Below are 22,681 nucleotides of genomic sequence, written 5' to 3' on the forward strand. Positions count from 1 at the left end.
CAAGAGCAAACAGGATTAAGTTCAGAAAGGATATGGAGGTGACAAAAACATGCTAGTATATGGTGGGAAAAACTGACCCTATACATTTTACTCATTTATTCACTAATGCAGTGAACTTTTATTAAATGTTTACCATTTGCCTGAATTCCTAATTAAAACTGTGCAGCAGAAGGCTGTCAGGCAGTATTTGAAGGCAGATGATTCTTACCTCAGCCTGGGAGGGTTTATCAGAGTTCTCCAAAGAAAGAAAACCAATAGGATACAGGTATGAAGAGTTATTGTAAGGAATTGACTTATGCAATTGTGGGGGCTGGCAAGTCTGAATTTTATGGGATAGGTCAGAGTCTGGAAAACCCAGTAAGAGTAATGTTAAAGTCTTGGGTCCAACTTCCTTATGCAGTAAACTCAGGAAGGAGTAGAGGATGTCATCTTGAGACAGAATTCCTTCTTCTGGCAGAGAACCCTCAGTTCGTTGAATTTGAAGTCTCCAACTTATTGGATGAGGTCCACCCACATTATTGGAGGTTAATTTCTTTTACTTAAAGTCAACTGATTGTAGATGCTAATCCCATCTGCAGAAATATCTTCACAGCAACATCTAGGCTATTGTTTGACCAAACAACTGGACACCATGGCCTAGCCAAGCTGAAACATAAAATTAAGCATCACAGAAGGCAAGGGGAATGTTAGACTCTTGCCTATGTCTCTTAGGATCAAAATCTACATCCTCAACTGGCCTGCAAGTTCAAGTGTCTCCCCAGTTCTGCACCTTTCTCAGCTTCCTTTGGATTTCTAGCTCAAGTGGCTTCTCAAGTCAAGCACAACTTTGACTATTCCTTGTTTCTCTGTACCACAGAGCCTCTGCATGTGAAATTTATTGTCCATCTCTCTCTTAAATGTTCTTTAACTCCTTCATCATCTTCCCTGACTTCTCAGTCCATATGTGTGTCAAGTTCTTTTAGTCTCTTCTGTTTGTTTTTCCTTACAGTTGTATAATTAATGTCTGAAAGGAGAGAGATGGCAGAGTCAAAGTAGGTAATCAGAAGGGAGTTTAATGGAATGGCTATTTAAAAATGATTTATGAGGGTGGTGATATATTCTTGACTTGGGTGAGGTGCATAAAAAGAGAATTGTTTGGAAAGGGCAACCTAATAAGAGTGGCTTTTGCTGAGAGGATGCAGCCAAGCCATTTCAGCCTAGTAGGGAGGAAACCAGGGACATAAATACAATGGCCTCACTCTTGTTCCCCAAATCTCCTGCTGGTGCCTCCCTCTGGACATGCCTAATCAGAAGCCAGAAGACAAGGGAGCCACTGATAAAGTTCAGTGGGTCAGCTTCTTGGGGCAAAGAGGAGGGCAAGAAGGGTGGAGAGCTGACCAGGAGTGGAAATCCAGCACTCCAGTGTAGCGCCAGTACACAGCAGAGGGCCTGAAAAAATGTATGCGTTTTGTCCAGTGAAAAATGGAATTTGACCTTCTGGAAAGAAAGGGAACACTATGAAGCATGAGAGGACATAGTCCTTTGTGAGAACAGTGTCACAGTTTTGTCTCTTTGCATTTCAAACCTATGATCTCTGTTAGAAAAGGCCTGAGTGTAACAGGCCATGATTCAATGGGTTTGGGCTTCATCAAGTAACCTCCCACTCAGTTAAGAGTATAGGGACAGACAATAGTTTAAAAGTAAAGAGCACCAAGACAAGAATTCACCTTTAACACATTTTTACTGAAGGAACACTTAAGGTAAAAGGAACAAGTTGGTAATGTAAAAATTGGTTGGTACATTACCGAGCCTGGGAGCACCCGTTCCTCCAGACACAGCTGGACATGAGATCAGAGAGCTTCCCTTTGAGTTACAGAAAAATTGTAGCATTTTGATTTAGAGTAACTTTCATTAAGTCATACTCTATTTTTACATTAAATGATGCTTCATGAACACGAATGTCTCACAAAGCAAAGCATCTTGATCCATGAGTGGTTCAAGATCAGAGGAGGGTATCCACATTATCAGAGACTTAGCCTTGAATGCCTGTAAAACTCTACTGATAATATTTTTAGTAATTATGCTATGATTTCTGTGAGAGCAATATAATATACTTTTACTTGTATAAAACCTAAAAATTAGAAAAGAGATTACTATTACCTGTCTCTAAGTTGTTAATATAGTTTTTTCCTTTTATTCTATAATTAGTTTAGCCATTACATCATATTGATAAATATACATTTGATTAGGACTGTATTTAACCTTGCTACATTATTTATGACTTATTTATGATTAAAGTAACAGCTGCAGCTCCATCCTGTTTTCACAGAGGACTAGATGATTACTTGTTATCTATATCTAAGAAGGTTGAGAGGTCCTTTCTGCTTTCTTGAAAATATTCACAGTTTTTTTTAACTGTTCAGTTTCTCCTTCAGTATAATCTTCTAATACAGGACTTGAAGAATATGAGTCATTTGTCCCAGTTATTATAGTAAGTCCTTTCCACTTTTTATCATTTGGAAATTGTACTTGAGTGTTTTTAGGTAAAAGTTCTGTTAAATACGCTTCTATATCAGAAGGAATAACTGGTTCTTCACTATCAGAACAGAAAACATCAGGTGGTATATGAGAGCAGCATAGAGAGAAGGAATCAGCGTTCTCGTTATCAGATTCCTCAGTAGAGATATTATCCTGCGATAACAGTAAGTAGTTTTATGTGGTGTAAACACAGGTGAAAAGTGAGAGTGTGAAAAGTGAGAGTGGTAGCAGATGCCGCTGAAGAGATAGGCAAGGGCTGGATAACAGATGCGCTGTAGAATCTACCTAGTTTTGACTTTATTCCAAGGTTACTGGGGCATTATTGAAGTGTGTTTTCTAAATTAATTTTTATTATGGGAACCTTTCAACAAAAAGGAGACAAAATAATATAATGAGTCTTCATGCCATCACTCAGCTTCTGTAATTATCAGCTCATGGACAATCTTAAATCTTAATCCCTACCTTCCAACTTCTTCCCTATATTATTTTGAAGACGATCCCAGACATTATATCATTTAATCCATAAATAGTTCTGAATACCTTTTTAAAAGTAAGACCTTTTTTTAAGCACAACCACAATAACATTATCTTCTAAAAAATTAAAACAACAACACTTTAATATCACTAAATATCTACTCAAGTCTCAGATTTCTTATTGCTTCACAAATGTCTTTTTTTTTTTCTTTCACTTGCTTTGAACCAGGATTGATTGATTTATAGGACCCTTAAGTCTCTATAGGTTCCCCTCTATTTCTTATTTTTTTTTACTAATTTCCTTTTATTTGTTGAAGAAACTGGGCCATTTTTTTTCTGTAGTGTTTCCCTGAGTGTGAATTTTGCCAGTGATATTTCTGAGGTAGCAGTTAATATGCTCTTTTCTCTTCCATTTTTCCTGTAAATTGATAGATTTTGATTCATTTCTCTGTAAACTGCTATTTAGATCTAGATAGATCAGATACATTCCCCACCCCCACCCCCCAAATCTATTTTGTAAGTAGTATTTTATTCTTCCACAAAAAGGATGCATAATGTCAGGTTGTTTCTCCTTTTTTAATGTTTAAAGCTATTGATCAGCATCTGGATCCAGTAATCCTTAGGGATTGCAAACTAGTGACATTCTTATTCTGAACTTTTTCATTTATTTACTGAAATACTTCTGTAAAGAGAAACTTCTCTTCATGTACTATTTGGTTACTTAGGTACACTGTCTTTATAGGAAAGGAAGTTATGTAACTTCTGAAACTTGATCATAAAAGGTCATGCAGTGTATGGGAAATACAGGCAATAGTAATGTTCTCCAATTAATAGGAATTTTGTAAATCCAAAATAATAATTTTTATTTAAATTTTCTCACTGATTTCATTCATTTAATAATTTACAAATATTTATTGATAAGTTATTAAATCCACACATTTTTATTGAATCCATAAATGACACTCTGCTAGGTAAAACAGTTAAGAAAGGAACCAAAATGAAAGCCCTGTCCTCAGGGTGCTCACAGTTTGGGGCAAAAGGAAGAGACAAAGAAGTAAACAAGCAATCACACTTTAATAAAATGAATCCTAAGAGAAATGAATGTATGAGAATAGAAAGGAGAGCTGAAAGCAGTACAGCAGTCTTAAAACGGGGATATCAGCACAGATTTCACAGAGGAGATAGGAGGTCTCTGGGAGTGAAATTGCCAACTGGCCACTCCCCTAAGAGGAGTTAGCCTAAGAGAGCATGGTACACTAGGAAAATTATCAGTGGTATCTCAGAGTGATGAGTGATGGTAAATAAAGTCATGGATGTGGAGAAAGAAAGGGCCAGAAATAGAGATTTTTCACTGCTAATAAGGAGGGGAAGGTGGGATAGGTGTGTGCCTAGAAAAATTACCTGGATGTCAGGGTAGGAGAGGACCTGAATCTCTACAGGTGAAGAAATGAGGAGACCTGGAAGCCTGAACTAAGAAAGTTGCAATAAAGATGGAAAGGACTGGTGAATTCAAGAGAGTTAGTTGGATACAGTAACTTATTATGAAGGGTCAAAAAGGAGTAGAAATGAATCCCAGCATGTAGCATAGCCCATTAAGTAAAGGGTCAATATATTAAATGAGATAGTGTTCCAGTTTGCTAGAGCTGCTGGAATGCAAAATACCAGAAATGGATTGGCTTTTATAAAGGGGCTTTATTACAGTTCTAGGCCCATAAAAATGTACAAGTTAAGGCATCAACAAGAGGATACCTTCACTGAAGAAAGGCCGATGGCATCTGGGGTTCCTGTGTCACATGGAGAGGCACATGGCAACGTCTGGTGGTCCTTCTCTCCTGGGCTCAGCTTCTAGTTTCCGTTGCTTTCTCCAAAAATGTCTCTGGGCTTCTGTCTTAGCTTCTCCAGGGCAAGCTCTGGGCTTCGTCTCTTAGCTTAGTATTTCCTGGCTCAGGTTGTAACAGCTGTCTCCAAAATATCTCTGGGTATTTTCTCTCTAAGTGCCTCTGAGCTCTCTTCAAAATGTCTCTGCCTTTTATCCTCTCATAGAGGATGCCAGTAAACTAATTAAGACCCATCTTGAATAGGTGAGGTCATGTCTCCATGGAATTAATCTAATCAAAAAGTCCCACTCACAATTGGGTGGGTCACATCTCCATGGAAACAACCAAATCAAAAGATCCCATCCACGATAGGTCTGACCCCATAAGATTCAATTAAAAGAACATGGCTTTTCTGGGGTACATAATAGATTCAAACCAGTACAAATAGAAAACATAAAAGAAAGATAATGTTACAAAAAATGAACCCTTTTATACAAGTTATATTTGAAATCCCTGTAGTATATCCAAGGAGATATATAAATGGCAATTTAAAATATATGTTAAGCACTCAGGATATCCCTCAAGGTTGGAGATACTGTTTGGGGGTATCTGCCAATCCTTCTGTCTCCCTTCTTATCATTAGTAGAAAAAAGAGAAAAATAATAGTAGATGGGAGTTGGTGAAGAGGAAATGGAATGCTAACATTATGCCAATTATTTTTTTATTTTGCATGGTAGGAATAATTTTTTAGAAGTTAACACTAGCTAGCATCAATTGTGTAATTGAATCTTAGATTCTAGTGACTCTAGATTGCTTCCAAGTTAGAAAGCTCTACCTTGGAATTGCAGAGTAGTGGTTTATGCTGTGCAGTTACGAATAGCTTGTGCTCTATAAATAATATTGGCATAAATTTCTCTCTTTTCATATGTCTTACCTCATTACCCATAAAATGGCAGACTCGATTTTGTTTTCATTCAAAATGAAAGAATCTTATTTTCAGTCCATCAATTTCATGTTTTTTGAAACAATTATACTGAATTTAAAAACTTATATCCCTAAGAAAGTAAATTATTTGAAAAGGTAAATAAAATATTTGCTTAAAATTATTACATAAGCAGAAGAATGTAGTTATTTGTGCATGTGTATTTGTGCATGTTTTTTTTGTATTTAAAATAACTGCTATATAATTAAGAAAAATAACTATTAGGTAAAGTCTTTTTGAAACAAATTATTTTCATAGTATTCAAAATGTCTGAAGTAATTAAAAGCTATATACTTTTAAGATTATAGCCCCAAACTAATAAATACACTTGTACATTCCTTATGATAGAAGCAAAATCTAAAGAATGGAAAATTCAGAGTGGTACTTTAGGAGAGATTTGAGGTAAAATTATTGGCATGGGAAAAAAATGGTTACTTTTAGACTTTTTCTTGTATTTGCATATTCCAAAACAGAAGTCTTCATTTTACTGATTGAAATGTATTCCTACTAATTAAGATTATTTTTCATTGAATGCTTGGTAACTTGATGACCTGTTTGGATTCTACACAGCCCATAATCAGACATGATAATTTGTATTTATTTCTGCCACAATTTTCTGCCATTGTAGCCAGGAAGATCCTTTCTTGTTGAGTCTGTATCTAAACAATTTAAAACATTTCAAGACAGTTCAAACAATGATTTATTTTGAAGAATTTGGGGCCTAGCTTGCCATGCTGTATGAAATCCAAAGATTTCAGTCTTAAAAACTTTAAAGAAAGCATATACAGCAAAGCATACACAGCTTTCTTTTCGTTAATTGAAAATACAATGTGTAATTTAGGGCTTTTTGTATTTATGAATTGGTAAAGCAAATGATTATTCAATTAATAAAATTATATGGAGAAATACCTAGGGTTGAAATTTCATACATACCAAATAATACATCCTTTTATTATTTGTTAAGAAAAGGATAATATTAATATTTTGTTTACTTTGATACATAAGAATAAGGAATAAAGTAAAATATCAGTTAGAATGATAGGCCCAAGAATAACCACTTATATTTTGATGTGTTTTCTTCCAATTGCTTTATTTCTGTGTTTTAAAACATATTTGAAATCATGTAAGTAAAACCCATACTATATATAATACTCTTTCACTGAATAAATGTCCTAGTTTACATAATAATTATTCCTTTATGAAACTTATAAGTTTCTGATGTTTGGTGCTATAATCCTTTAATTTACATGTGTTCATAAACCTCTGTTCATATTTATATGATACTCTTTCACTGAATAAATGTCCTAGTTTACATAATAATTATTCCTTTATGAAACTTATAAGTTTCTGATGTTTGGTGCTATAATCCTTTAATTTACATGTGTTCATAAACCTCTGTTCATATTTCAAATTATATTCCTATGACAAATTCCCAGAAAAGAAATTACTGTTACTTGGGCATGAACAGTTAAAGCCTCTTAATAAAAATTATAAAATACTTTCTATAATTTATGCCATTTACTTGCCCAATATAGAGTACCTGGGAGACAAGTAGTTTAAATTTAATATCGCATAGTTGCTGAAAAATATGTTAATGGATAGAGACAAAATTCTTTTATAGTATTACACTTGATGAAATGGAAAGATGGGAGAGAATCAAATTCCGTACCTAGAAAGTAAGAAATTGTATGTTTTATAGTTATTAAACTTGTGGAAGAAGTAATTACGCCCTAATAAATGAAAGAAAAAAGAAGAGAGCAAGGGCATGTTATGTTTTGTTTTGTTTTTTTTTTGTGGTAACAATTTATTTTGTGTGATTATTTAGAAACATAAGCATTGAGAACATCAGAAATTTATAATTGCATAGGGGTTAAACCATAATGTTCTATAAAATATGCCAAACAAATTATCTGAAGTTAGACAGAAGTTTCTTTGCTATGAAAAATTCAATAGAAAAAGGTACGATATTGTTGGAACAGGAATGGCATCCTTTATATGAATCTTTCACCTTTACATCCAGATGTGCCTCATAATTTTCAGACAACAGAAAGTGGGGCAGGGGAGCTGGGGAGGAATAGATGAAGGAAAACACTTACTTATTCCTTTTTAATTGTACAAATTGGAAACATCATGCAGAACTTTCCATCATACTCTGTCATCTAAATTTAGTCACAAAACAATTCCAAGCTGAAAGATGGTCTAGAAAATGTTGACTCTAGCTGCACTTCCATGTGTCCAACTAAGATTTTCCCTTCACAGAACATGCCTGAATGCTCAAAACCTAAAAACTCCAAGTAATCACTGCGTCCAGCTGAGAGTCAAGTATCTATATCAGATTGTTTTTCCTCTTGTTCTAGAGATTATGAAACAATGTAATTGTTTCCATAATATGCTCCCTCCACCATATATGTGGAGTATCACAAAATACAATAGAGGAGAATATTCTGAGTTTATAGGAATTAAGAAATAAATTCATACATGTATATAGATAAATGCATGGATGGATGGATATATATGTTAGAAACATTGGTCTACACAATTATCATGCATTCAAAGCTATGACTACACAGTGGTTCTATTATTATTATTCACAAATTTTGATTTCTGTCATTTTGTGATATTTAACTATCTTAGCCATTAAAACACTTATGTAGCATGATCTCACAATAGCTAATGATAGCTATTGATGGTGAGTATTTTGTCATGTGATTGTCTATTTGCCTTCTGTACAGCACTTTTAGTGAAGTATCCTTTAAGTTTTTTGTCCATTTGTTAATTAGATCATTTCTTCTCCGAGTGCTGTGTTTTGAAGTATTTTATATATTCTGCATATATTTACTGTGGGATATGTAGTGTGAAAATATTTCCCCCAATATTTATCTTGTATTTGTATTTTCTTAATAATGTCTTTGTCAGAGCAAAATATTTTAATTTTTATATATCCAATTTATCAATAGTTTCCTTTGTGGATTGTACTTTTAGTAGCATATTTAATAACTTATTGTCTAACCCCAGTTCACAAAGATTTCTCCTAAGTTTTGTTATGGGTTCATCTCTTTACACCTCAAACCTTTGATCTCTGTTAGAAAAGGTCTAAGCCTAATCAGGTTGTGATTCAATGAGTTTGGGCTTCTTTCAAAAAATCTCCCACTCAATTAAGAGTATAGGGACAGACAATATTTTAAAAGTGAAGAGCACTCAAGACAAGAATTCACTTTTAACACACTTTTACTAAAGGAACACTGAAGCTAAAAGGAACAAGCTTAAAATGTAGAAATTAATTGATACATTACCAAGCAGGGGAGCCCCCACTCCTCCAGACACAGCTGGACATGAGTTCAGAGAGCTCCCCCTTGTTTCAGTTACAGAGAAATTATAGCACTTGATTTAGAGTAATTTTAAGTCATATTCTATTTTTACATTAATTGATGTTTCATGGACACAAATATCTCATGAAGTGAAGCATCTCAACCTTAAGTTGTTCAAGATCAAAGGAAGGTATCCATGTTATCAGAGATAACTTTAGGCATTCACTATCCCTGAATGCCTGTAAAATTTTATTGATAATATTTTTATTAGTTAAGCTATGATTTCTGTAAGAGCAATATAGCATTCTTTTACTTGTATAAAAATTAGAAAAGAGATTACAATTACTTTTCTCTAACTTGTTAATATACTATTTTTTCATTTTATTCTATTGATTAGTTTAGCCATTACATCATATTGATAAATACACTTTTGATTAGGACTGGATTCAACCATGCTACATTATTTACAACTTTTCTGTGATTAAAGTAACAACTGTTTTCACCTAGGACTAAGGGATTACATGTTATCTACATCTAAGAAGGTTAAGAGGGCCTTTCTGCTTTCTTGAAAATATTCACAGTTCTTTTAACTGTTTAACTTTTCCTTCAGTATAATTTTCAAATATGGGACTTGAAGGATATGAATCTGTCCCAGTTATTATAGTAAGACCATTTCACTTTTATCACTTGGAAATTGTACTTCAGCATTTTTAGGTAAAAGTTCTCTTAAATACGCTTCTATATCAGAAGGAATAACTGGTCCTTCACTATCAGAACAGAAAATGTCAGGTGGTATATGAGAGCAGCAAAGAGAGAAAGAATCAGCATTCTCATTATCAGATTCCTCAGTAGAGATATCCTGTGATAGTTTTACTTTCTATATTTAGGTCTATGATCCATTTTGTGTTAAGTTTTGTATAAAGCATGAGTTTAAGTTAAATTTTTGCATATGGATGTTAAATTGTTCAGCACTATTTGTTAAAAATACAATCATTTGAGTCTTAGTTTCCTGGCTGTTTTGCCAAATACCACACAAAGGATTGACTTACACAATGGGAACTGAGTCATAATTTTGAGGCTAGAAATCCAAAATCAAGGCAGCAGCAAAGGCAATGCTTTGTACCCAAGATCTGTAACATCCTGGCTCTGGATGCTGGCAAACCTTGGGTTTTCTTGGCTTGTGTCTCTGCCTTGCATCATATGGAGAAGTCTTCTCTTTTCTCTTCTGGGTTCATTGACTTCTGCCCTCTGGCTCATCCCCACATTTTTTCCTTATAAGGCTTACAGTAGTAGGAAGAACCCATCCTGATTCAGTTGGCCATACTTTAACTGTTGGATGCCTAAGAACAAATACAGAAATTTTCAAAGCAACAAGAAAAAAATGGCTCTCTCTTCATCGGAAACTATGGAGGCCAGAGTGCAGTAGGGTAATATATTCAAATTGCTTGGAGAGCTGGAGGGTCGCCTTGGACTGGGTCTGAAGGGGACTATCTGTTTCTTTTTTGATTCAGTGGAGAAAGCCCCAGCCATTTTCTATTTATCTTTATTGTTACCTCTTATGTCTCCTTTTCTGAAGCATCTGTTTTTTTGAACATTTTAATGGACTGCTCATCTTTTATTATTGAATTCCAGGAATTATTGCTATAGTCTTGATGCATGTCTTTTGACAGATATATGTATTGCAAAAATATTCTCTCAGTCTGTGGCTTAACTTTTTACTTCCTTAATGGTTTCATTTGATGAGTAGAAGTTTTAAATATCCTTTGGAAGTTCAGTTTTATTAAGTTGATTTATTTTGTATTAGAGCTTTTTGTGTTCTTCCTAAAAAATCTTTGCTTACCCCAAGGAAGGTTGGGAAAATGTTCTGAATTTTCTTCTTGGAGATGTGCAGTTTTAACTCTTGTGTGTTAGTCTATGATTTGGTTCAAATTAATTTTTGTGTATTGTATGAAGTAGGAATCAAGGTTCCTTTTGTTCATTTGTTTATCTGTTTTTTCCCCCAGCACTATTCAATGAAAAGATTTTCCTTTTCTCACAGAATTGCCTTGCTGCTTCTGTCCATAGTCAGTTGATTGTGTGTGGATTTATTTCTGGCTCTAATCTATTCTGTTGATTTATTTATCTTTATGCCAGTACCACACTTTCTTGATTACTGTAGCTTCATAGTAAGTCTTCAATCTGGTAATGTGAATCATTTCAATTTGCTCATCTAAGAGTGTTTTAATTATTTTAGGTCTCTTGCATTTGCATATATTTTAGAATCATTTTATTAATATCTACCAAAACCTGTTATGATTACGTTGAATCTATAGATAAATATGGAGAGAACTGACATATTAACAATATTTTTCCCAATCTATGAACCGGGTATATCTCTTCATTTATTTATGTGTTCCTTAATTTCCTTTAGCAATGTTTTGTAGTTTCAGAACCTTGGATGAATTTTAAAAAAACTTTTTATATTCAAATACTTTCAAATCTACAGAACAGTTATAATAATAATACAAACCCCATACAGAGAACTCCAATGTACTCCTATCCCTCAGATACACAGATCCACCAATATTAACATTTTGCCACATTTGCCACATCATTGTCTGTCTTTCTGTCTATCAAGTTATCAGTCCATTTTCCCAACTTCAATGTAGGTTGTATATATTATGCTCCTTAAGTACTTAATACTGCCATGCACATTTCCTAAGACCAGGATTCTTAACCTTCAGTTATCAAGTACAAGAAATATAACATTGATAAGACGCTTACAGTCTATATTCCAAACTTTTTCATATATCCCAATGATACCCTTTTGAGCCTTTTCTCCTCCCTGTTAGATCCCATCCAAGATCATGTATTGCATTTAATTTTCATTGTTTCCATAGTTGCTCTATCATTTTCTTTCTTTTTTTAAATTGTGGGAACATTTCTACAACATAAATTTTCCCATCTTTACCACTCCCAAGCATACCATTCAGTGGTATAATCACATTCACAACGTTGCAGTACCCTCACCACTTTCCATTACTGACACTTTCCTATCTCCCCAAATGAAAGCCCAACACCCACTATGTATTAATACCCCATAGCTCCTGCCACCTCCCCCTGGCAACCTGTACTCTAATTTCTGTCTCTATGATCTTGTATAAGCTCCAATATTTTCTTTGTAATTACCATGGAGCTTAAATTTAACATGTAAATCTATAACAATCTCATTTGTGTTCATACCTACTTAACTTCAGTAGTATATACAAACTCTGTTCCTCTATCCCTGTCTCCCCACCTTCATGTAGTTTTTGTCACAAATTACATGTTTATACATGATGAGTCCAAAATCACTGATTTATCATAATATTTTGTGCATTTGCCTTTTAGATTCTGTAGGAAGTAAAAAGTGGAGTTAGAAACCAAAAATATCATAGTACTGGCATTTATATTTAACTCATGAAAGACCTTTATTTCTTCATGCAGCTTTGATCTGTTGCCTTTTGTCTTACCTATCCTTTCAAACTGCAGAACTTTCTTTAGCATTTCTTGTAGGGCTGATCTAGGATGATGAACTTCCTCAGCTTTTGTTTATCTGGGAATGTCTTTATCTCTAACTCATTATTGAGAGACAGTTTTACCAGGCATAGAATTCTTTGTTTGCAACCAAGATTTTTTTTGTTTTGTTTTTAAGCACTTCAATATGTCATCTTATTGCCTCCATGCCTCCATGGTTCCTGATGAGAAATCTAATTCAGTTTCCAATGTTATGTGACATTTTGCTTCTCTCTTGTGGCTTTCAGAATTTTCTCTTTATCTTCGCACTTGACAGTTTGATTATAATATTCTACACTGTGTGTCCATTTGAATTTATCCTGTTTTGAGTCCCTTGAGCATCTTGGATGTTTATAATCATGTCTTACTAAATTTTGGAAGTATTCAGCCATTTTTTCCTTTGAATATTTTCTCTGCCCTTTCTCTCTTCTCCTCTGGGACTCTCACAATATGTATTTTGGTATCCTTAATGGTGTCCCACAGGATCCTCGGGCTCTGTTCACTTTTCTTCATTCTTTCTTCTTTCTGCTCCTCACTGGATGATTTCTTATCTTCAGGTTCACTGATTCTTTCTCCTGCCAGCTCCAGTCTGCTGTTGAACCCCCTTGGGAATTTTTAATTTCTTTTACTATGCCTTCAGCTCTGGTTCCTTTTCATAATTTCCGTTTCTGTTGTTAATCTCTTTGTGTTCAGCTCTTGTTTCCCAGATTTCTTTCAGTTCTTTGTCCACATTTTCCTTTAGGTCTTTGAATATATTTAGGATCATTTTTTAAAAGTCTTTGTTATGTCCGTGGTCTGATTCTCTTCATTGATGGTTTCTAATGCTTTAATCTTTTTCTTTGCCTTGACTTTTTTTAAAATCCAGTTTTACTGAGATATATTCACATACCATACAATCATCCATGGGTTACAATCAACTGTTCACAGTACCATCATATAGTTGTGATTCATCACCCCAATCCATTTTTGAACATTTACCTTATACCAGAAAGGATCAGAATAAGAATAAAAAATAAAAATGAACATACAAATCACCCCCCCATCCCATCCTATTTATCTACTCATCTGTCCGTACACTGGATAAAGGGAGTGCTATCCACAAGGTTTTCACAATCACACTGTCACCCCTTGTGATCTACATTGTTGTACAATTGTCATTAAGAGTCAAGGCTACTGGGTTGGAGTTTGGTAGTTTCAGGTATTTACTTCTAGCTATTCCAATGCATTAAAACCTAAAAACTGTCATCTATATAGTGCATAAGAATGTCCACCAGAGTGACCTCTGACTCCATTTGAGATCTCTCAGAGACTGAAGCTTTATTTCGTTTCATTTCACATCCCCCTTTTGGTCAAGAAGATGTTCTCAATCCCACGATGCCGGGTCCAGATTCATCTGTGGGAGTCATCTCCTGCATTGCCAGGGAGATTTACAACCCTGGGAGTAAGGTCTCATCTAGGGCAGAGGGCAGTGAGATCACCTGCCAAGGTGGCTTAGTTAGAGAGAAAGGGCCACATCTGAGCAACAAAGAGGCACTCAGGGGGAGACTCTTATCTTTGCCTTCACTTTTACTTCCTATTTCTTTGTATGTTTTGTAATCTTTTGTTGGATCCTAGACATTTTGATATTTTAAGATGCATTCACTGGAATTTTGACTCTTGAGGCATCTGTTCCTTAAGCTTGTTTTCAGCTAGTGTTGTGACAGAGCTTTCCTTGAATGCCAGGAGCTAAGAAAAGAAGCAGCAGCAGCAGAAGAAGAAAAAGAATAAAAAGAAGACAAAGAAGGAGGAGAAGGAGAAGAACAAGGAGAAGGAGAAGAAGGTGGTGGTGAAGAAATAAAAGAAAATGCTTTTCCCAGACTTTGCATATTGATATGTGTGAGTGCTCTCCTTCAGAGCTTATCCATACAATTAGTTTGGAGAATAGCTCGGGGCCACAGCATAGGTTCTTCCCTGATCCTTTCTAAGCATGTATCCTATCTTAAGCATGCTCTATGTGGTCCCAGGATTTCCCAAATTTACATGGATTTGAATGCCCCATCTTTCCTAGGAAACAATTTCCTCATGCTTCCAGGCACTGCACTGTATGTCCTATAGCCAGCAATCCCTTGCCTCTGACAGCCATGACTTGACTGTTCTCCTAAGTGTTCTGTAAGAGAGCTCTGTAAATTACTTTTTACACATGGGGCAAGTTCTGTTCCATTCCCTCAGGATGCCACCAGATGGAATCAGCCAGACATACATGCTCCCTGTATATACATGAGGGCTAATCTGCTCCCTCCAGAACTGGGACCAGGCATTCCCACTGTGAATGCAGGCTAGCTTCATGCTAATCTGGTGAGGAGATGATGGAGGGGCCAGCCAGGACACTGTGAGATCCTATCTCTTTTAAGTAACTTGAATCTTGATTCAGCACTCACCCTGTTTCTGCAGTCTTTTAACTGTTTTCTGGATCTTTGCAAAAGAAGTCTCTGCCAATTGTTGCTGGTAATTCAATGCTTCTGTGTGGGGACTGAGCCCTGAAGCTTCTCACTCTATCATCTTGATAGGGCAAGACCTCCTTTTATGCCTTAAAAAAATTTTTTTTTCCTAAATTTATTTGTTTTTTGAAGTTATTTTAAATATTATTGCTTTAAATTTCACATTTAGTTGTTCATTTATAGAATAAAGAAATATAACCGTGTGTATAAATTTATTTATTTATACATATTTTCCTTGTCTTACAATTTTGCTAAATTCACTTATTTCTCATTTTTTTATGGATTTTCTATGTTTTTCTACATACACGATCATGTTGTTTGTGAATAAAACAGTTTTTCTATTTCCTTACATGCTTTTTTATTTCTTTTTCTTGCCTTATTGAGCTGTCTAGGGCATTTAGTAAGATGTTGAAGAGAAGTAACGTATGATTTTTCTGCTTTATTTTGTTAGCATTGTGAATTCCATTCATTGATTTTTTAATGTTATAGTAACCTTCCATTTCTGGGATAAGCTCCTCTTGGCCTTGATATATTTTTTATTATATTATTGGGCACAATTTGCTAATACTTTGTTAGGAACTTTTGTGACTATGCTAACGAAATATATTGGTCTATAATTTTCTTTTCTTGTAATAATTTTGTCAAGTTTTGATATTAAGGTTAAGCTAGCCCCATAAAGTGAATTAGGAAATCATATTTGGTTCTATTTTCTGAAGGAATTTGTGTTGGTTTTGTATAATATTTTCCATAAATGGTTCATAGAATTTCCCAGTGAACCATTTGACTTTAAGATTTCTTTGAGGCAAGATAGACAAAAAACTTTTCCAATTTTCTATTTCTTTTTGAGGCAATTTTATTATATTAAATTTTGAAGAAATTTGTCTGTTTTATCTAAATAGTTGAAGTTATTGGCACACTATCTTTAGGATTGGTGGTGATGTCTTCTCTTTCATTCCTGATATAAGTAATTTCTCTTATTGGTCATTGTCTCTTTTTGTTTCATTGGACTTGCTAGGAGTTAATCCATTTTATTAACCTTTATAAAGAACCAACTTTTGGTTTAGTTATTTACTCAAGTGTTTGTCTATTTCTATTTAACTAATTTCCAGCATTTTCTTTTTTATTTCCCTTCTCCTTATGTTTGGTTTCACTTGCTCTTTTCAAATTCTTAAGGTAGAATCTTAGATCACTGATTATAAGTATTTCTTCTTTTCTAATTTAAATGTTTAAAGCTATGAATTTCACTCTAAGCACTGCTTTAATTGCATCCCACAATATTTTGTATTTTCACAATATATTCCAACTTTCTTTCTTTGACTTCTTAGAAATGTGTGTTTTAAAATTTCTAAATTTTTGGAAGTTTTAATAGATATGTAATTTATATTAATTTCTATTTTGTGTCTCTTGTGGTCGTAGAACATACTATATAAGGTTTCAGTTTTTTTAAATTTTCCTGAAACTTGTTTTATGGTCCAGAATATGGCCTTTCTCAGTGCAGTTGAAAATTGCTAGCTTTTTTAAAAATGATCAGAAGGGAGGTGTTTTAACTTTTTAAATAAAGCTCTTTCCTTTTATGGCCCTCCACTTCTCATATACTTAAGGTAAAAAGAGGACTATAGATGGAATGAGGTGGACTTTGAGAACATGGAATTATAAGTATGATCTAAAATCATAAAATGCTAGTGACGGAATAGCCCATAGCAGCATACTATCAGACATGCTGCTTAGAAGAAGCTAGAGAGGGAAAAACACCGTCAGACACGCTACTTAAAAGAAGCTAGAGAAGGAAAAACACTTGCTTTCTCCTGTCTTTCTATCCTTCATTTCATACCAGTGCTTCTTATGAGCTGTCCCTAACTAGAACCTATTGAGCAAGGAAGCATGGGGAATGTAGTTTGCAGGGTTCAAGCACATGAGATACAGAGCAGAGCAAGGGAAGAATGAGGAAGAGAACAGGCAAATAATAGCAGAGGCAGTCACATTTATGTGTTGGTGTTGTCCTTCATTTCCTACAATAATTTACGTTTAGGTCAAAGAGCTAAGTCAGAATACCAGCTCTTTTTCTCACTGTTTTTTTTTTTTCTTAGTATTTTTTTAATTTTGTAATAAAGGTGTTCATATTTTTCATTTTACAGAACTGCCTGAAGGTCAATTGAGAGCAGAGTTTTTAATATGTGTATTGGTGTTTGGCATGTAACAGTTTCCTCACACAGTAAATGTTTGTTCTTTCTGAATACTTGTTTTCATCTCTCTGAGTCTCATTTCCCTCATCTTAAGAGTTAGACTAGGTTATTGAAAATATGTCTTTCAGTTCTAAAGTAGGAAACCTATTGTATCTTATTGATCCTGATAAGCCTAGCACCTTAAAATAGTACTTGCCACAACATTATCCCTTAGTGCATGAAATAAATGTTTAAAATGTTGGAAAATTCAGGAAAAAAGCAATGGAAGGAAGCAGAGAAATAGAAACATTATAGTTTTTAAATGGAAGAAAACAGAGCTGGCTGACTTCCTTCCTTCCTTCCTTCCTTCCTTCCTTCCTTTTCTCTATCTACCTACCTGTCTACCAATCTATCATCTTGTGCTGGTTTGAATGTATTAGGTACCTCAGAAAAAGCCATATTCTTTGATGCAATCTTGTTGGGCAGACATATTAATGGGAATTAAGTTGGAACGTTTGGATTAGGTTGTTTGTATGGAAATGCACCCCACCCAACTGTAAGTGATAACTCTGATGAGATATTTCCATGGAGGCATGGCCACACCCATTCAGGGTGGGCCTTGATCAGTGGAACCATATCAATTAGCTGATGGGCAGAGGGAACTCAGTGCAGCTGTCAGTGACATTTTGAAGTGCAGCTGTGAGTGACATTTTGAAGAGGAGCTACAGCCAAGAGGGACATTTTGAAGAAAGCACAGGAGCTGCAGATGAGAGACAGTTTGAAGACAGCCATTGAAAGCAGACTCTTGCTCCAGAGAAGCTGAGAGAGGACAAATATCCCAAGTGCAACTAAGAGTTACATTTTTGAGGAACTGCAGCCTAGAGAGGAATGTCCTGGGAGAAAGCCGTTTTGAAACCAGAACTTTGGAGCAGACGCCAGCCATGTGCCTTCCCAGCTAACAGAGGTTTTCTGGATGCCATTGGCCATTCTTCAGTGAAGGTACCCGATTGCTGATATGTTACCTTGGATACTTTATGGCCTTAAGACTGTAACTGTGTAACCAAATAAACCCCCTTTATAAAAGCCAATCCATTTCTGGTGTTTTGCATTCTGGCAGCATTAGCAAACTAGAACACAGCTCTATCATCTATTATCTCTATCTATAACCTATATCAATCTATCCATCATCTGTCTGTCTGTCTATCTATCTATCTATCTATCAGCTTTATTGACATATAATTCACATTCCATACAAGTCAACCAAAGTATACAATTCAATAGATTTTTAATATATTCACAGAGTTGGCAACCATTGCCACAGTAAGTTTTATAACATTTTCATCAAGTTCCATACCCTTTAAACTATAACTTCACAATCTCCTTGTTGCCTCTGGCCCTAGGCAACCACTAATCTCTTTTGGTCTCTATGGATTTGCCTATTCTGGACATTTCATGTAAGTGCAATCATAGAATACATGGCCTTTTATGTCTTACTTCTGTCACTTAGCATAGTGATTTCAAAGTTCATCCATGTTGTATCTATATCATATAACAAGTATCAGTATTTCTTTCCTTTTTATGGGTGAATAATTTTTCATTGTATGGCTATATCACATTTTATTTATCCATTTGTCAGTTGATGGGCATTTGGGTTGTTCCCACTTTGGGACTATTATGAATTATGCTGCTATAAATATTGTGTAAACTTTTCTGCAAGGGCATGTTTTCATTTTGCATGAGTATATATCTAGCAGTGGAATTGCTGGGTCATAGGTTTCAGGTTTTGAGGATCTTCTTTTCTTTTGTTTTTTTTTAATATTCCAATTCCTCCCCCAACCTCCTCACTGTAGGCATTGTTCTTAGGTACTTAATCTGTGTCTTCCCAATCAATCCATAGCAGGGGTACTAAAATTTTGTTTTCCTGTACTGCCCTTATCTGGTTTTCTTATCTCAGAAGCCATAGCATAATATTTTCTAGAGAAACTTATATTAAAAGACACAGTTTTTTCTTAGAAGTTGGATAGGACTTACAAACATCTGGCCTGTTTGGCACTTTTGGGGGTGGGAGGTGGAATGAGGAATGCATTAGATAACTCTTTTGGTTTTAAAAGTAGTTTAAATTTATTCAATTTCTCTATTTCTTACCATACCAAATTTGGGAAGTTACATTTTTCCAGAAATTTCTCCTTATTTAAATAGGTTTCCAAAGTATTGCAATATAGATATTCATAATATTCTAGTATGATTTTTAAACCTCTTTATTATATCTTTAGCTATCCCTCTTGTTTATCTTTTCATGAAACAAAATTAAAAAAATTGTTTAGTCTTACAAGAGGTTTGTCTACTTTATTAGTCTTAAAACAAACAAACAAACAAAAAAAAACAAGAACAGATGTCAGTATTGTTGATTATCTCCTTGGTTTTTTCTCCATATCACTGATTTCTGCCTTGGGCATTTTGTTACAGGAATAAAGTTGAGAGTTAGGGGCTGGCAGCCATGGTGAGGAGGGAAGGATAGGGGGGTTTATCCTTTTTCTCTTCCCTCCCCCCTCAGTATTGTCCATCCTTTCCATCTGATTACAGGTAAAATAAGGACTTGAGTAGTAAGAAGGAGGACAAAGTATGAAAGATGATGGAGAAAAATATTCCAGGGAGTAGTCGAGTGTGGAAAGACAGAAAATCTCAAGCCCCAGCAGTGGAGTGAAGGAAAGTTGTTATAGCCAGAAAACAATAAATGGCAATGGATACACTTAGTTCAGGGGTCATTTTTGTTTTCCTCTCAAGTCATATGCCACTAGAAAGGCAATACTTGAAATTTTCACAATAGTAGCACATGCTAGGTTGAACATATATTTGAATGTCATTAATAAACTGATGTATTATTATTAGTAAATGATTCTTTCTAGCAAATCATGGGAATGTTTGTACTACTAGAATCTGTGCCTCATAGGATGATTAGTCTCAACTAATCTGAGTGATGAAGATATTTCTAATAAGTATTTTAAAAATTTATACCCTAATTTGTTCCAAAAATAATTTTGTTTGGCTGTACTAACAAGGATAGAACTGTTTTTACCCTGAAAAGCTAATTATGCTAGTTCCTGTGTGTGCCTGTAAAATAATCTTAATTGATTCTGAAATGTGAGTGGGGCTGGCACTGACAGCTATTTAATGCTACCTGTTTATACAACTTGCTATTGTTCTATTTTTGAGATTGATAAGCTGGTTTACCAGTGCTCTAGAGTACCTCCTACACCAAAGGGCTGGAAAATATTTAAACAATTTTCAGTCGTGTTAAGCTAGGGGAATAAGCATCTTACCTGGTAGATTCTACATTTTTATCTGTCACTAGGCTTATCAAGACTGAACAAAATGAAGAAAATGTAATTCCTCTTAGTGGTAGGATATGGTTCTATCAGGTAAATGTTGGGCTGAGAAATACTTGAAGTCAAGGGAATGTATTGGGAAAGTTCTAGAAATGGGAAAATGGCTCAAATCCATAGAGTAATTTAAATAGATCATTTAAGTATGGCCAGAAAAACTTTAATGGATAGTAGAGGATAGGAAATAGTCTGATAAGAATCTTGGCAAATTATCACTGCAGTCTCTTCTGCTTTTTTGTTTGCTTATTAATTGAATAAGAATATATGTAAAGAACACGGCAGAGTGTTAGTGATATAGAAAGTGTTTAATAATGATAATAGGTTCTTTCTTCTTCAGTTTTTATGCTGTATTTCCCTTCCTTTTTTAAAGTGCAATTTTACCGAGATATATTCACACAGCATAGAAACCATCCGAGGTATACAATTACTGGTTCACAGTGTCATCATATAGTAGTGCATACAGCCCCAAGATCAAATATAGAGTGTTTCCTATATTCCCTTTGTTTTTGTCCCTTGGTTTTCCTTTTCTCTTTTGCAATTAGAGATAGAAGTTTTCTGTTGTCTAAATTAATGCAATTGTAAAAATAATTCATAAATCAAATAAATAGAAATATCTGGCTGTCAACTAAGTGGAATTTGACTTCACAAATCAGTAAATTAGTTATTTTCCCCTTCACAGGGATGAGACATAGGGAAACAAGATAATAGTTTGTATATTTTTCTTTCTGTAAAAGATAAATCTTCTAGATTTTAAGCTGGAGTTAGTATTCAACTAAGTTCTTTAAGTTTACGTCATTATAAATAATTGATATTTGAAATGTAATATAACCTTTTTAGAAAACTATTTTGCAGTGTCTTCTAAAGCTAAACATACACCAAAACTTAAAATCCAGCAATTCTACTCATTTGTATATACTTGAGACAGTATGTATCCACTAAAAGATATTCACAAGAAAGTTTGTACCAAAAATAACTCAAAACTGGAAACAACCAAATGTTCACCAAGCGTAGAACAGGTAAACACATATTGGCATCATTCAGCCATAATAATGAACAAAAGGTCAGACACAAAAGAGTATATTCTGTATGATTTATTTTATATGAAGTTCAAGATCAGGCAAAACTAATTTATGGTGATAGAAATCAGAATAATGCTTATTGCCTGGGTGGTGGGAGGGTGTAATAAATTGGTAAGGAGCATGCAGGAAACTTCTTGGTTGCTGGAAATTTTCTGAATCTTAATCTGGATGGTAGTTTCACATATGTTTGTAGAAAGTATCTATCATGCTACATAAAAAATTTGTATATTCAACTCTATATATGTTATACATCAAAAAAAAGTATTGTAAAATTTTCATTCAACCCTAAGAAGGTAAATGATATTAAATACATGTGTGTATGCATGTGTGTATATATGCATGTGTATACATATATGTATACACACACACACACACTAAGGCAGGGAAGTTACAATAATTTGTGTTTCTTAACAAAATAATTTTCATGTTGACTTGAATCTCCATTCTGTGGCTGCTGTGGTGAGTTGAGCTCTTTACTATGTTTGATTTTGATCCTCAAAGTTGCTTTACTTTCTGAAATATTTTTAATTGAAGTAATTAATATTATCTTGCATTTCATTGATCTATGTAGGTTAGAAGTAGCTTGGGGAAGTAATAGGTAAAACGGAAAAGCCTGCTCGAATTTGAAAATTAGCCAAGGCTGAGCAAGCATATAGATATATTAAGAAATAGATAAACATAATTTAGAAGCAGTCTTAAACTTTATGTGCTTTTTCCCTTTTATATTACTTTTGTTCTACTTACAGTGGTTATTTCATGGGAATAGATAAATACAAAGAAAAACTTGTGTTAGTCTGGCATGATTAAATCAAGACCAAAAATACATAAAAGAGTGATTGCCAATGAGAGTTTATGGTAAAGCTTACTAAAATTTTGAACTTTTAGTTTATTTACATTAAAGGGTTTTCCTAATTTCTTATTATACTAATGGATGACAAATTTGAATGT

General features: G+C 34.4%; 1 protein-coding gene across 1 annotated transcript in view; it reads left to right on the plus strand.

The window, feature by feature from the left end:
• The window catches only part of DGKI (diacylglycerol kinase iota), a 538,644-nt gene that overhangs the window by 313,130 nt on the left and 202,833 nt on the right, over positions 1–22,681 (plus strand).

The sequence above is a fragment of the Choloepus didactylus genome, chromosome 5, assembly GCF_015220235.1.
Source record: "Choloepus didactylus isolate mChoDid1 chromosome 5, mChoDid1.pri, whole genome shotgun sequence".
Lineage (NCBI taxonomy): Eukaryota > Metazoa > Chordata > Mammalia > Pilosa > Megalonychidae > Choloepus > Choloepus didactylus.